General features: G+C 62.8%; 1 protein-coding gene across 1 annotated transcript in view; it reads right to left on the reverse strand.

Annotated features, from left to right (window-relative positions):
* Positions 1-452, reverse strand: part of LOC104079852 (coiled-coil domain-containing protein 19, mitochondrial-like) — a 6,369-nt gene that overhangs the window by 3,126 nt on the left and 2,791 nt on the right.

Genomic DNA, 452 nt, shown 5'->3' on the forward strand with positions numbered 1-452 from the left:
TAGCCCCTTCCTGCACCCCTGTTAAGATGCCCCACTCCCTTTGCAGGGTGGCAGAAATGCAACACAGAGGCTTCATCACAGCCTCCGGGGTCACTGTGGGCTGGGGGAGCAGCCAGTGTGGGATTGCTGGATGCAACCAGCATGGGATTCCTTCTCCACCCATGGACCGGGCAAACGCAGGGATCCTGCACAGCCCTTCCTGGGCTGGGGACCAGAGGAGACCCGAGACACACGGCCGTGCTGCCTCCCCTGCATGCTGCCCCAGCGGCAATGGGCGCACCAAAACGTGAGTGAAAGAGCGATGAAGGTGGTGGCCCCTGAGCAGAGCTCCGGGGACAGCCCCAGCTGGCGTGTCTCTGATCCACAGGATTGGCTCTACCTGGGCGATCCACCTTCACCCGCAGCCCGAGACCTGTCAGCAAGCAGGGAAAGAAGGGGCAGGAGGGGGAAAG

This window comes from Fulmarus glacialis, unplaced genomic scaffold (assembly GCF_000690835.1).
Source record: "Fulmarus glacialis isolate BGI_N327 unplaced genomic scaffold, ASM69083v1 scaffold19177, whole genome shotgun sequence".
Lineage (NCBI taxonomy): Eukaryota > Metazoa > Chordata > Aves > Procellariiformes > Procellariidae > Fulmarus > Fulmarus glacialis.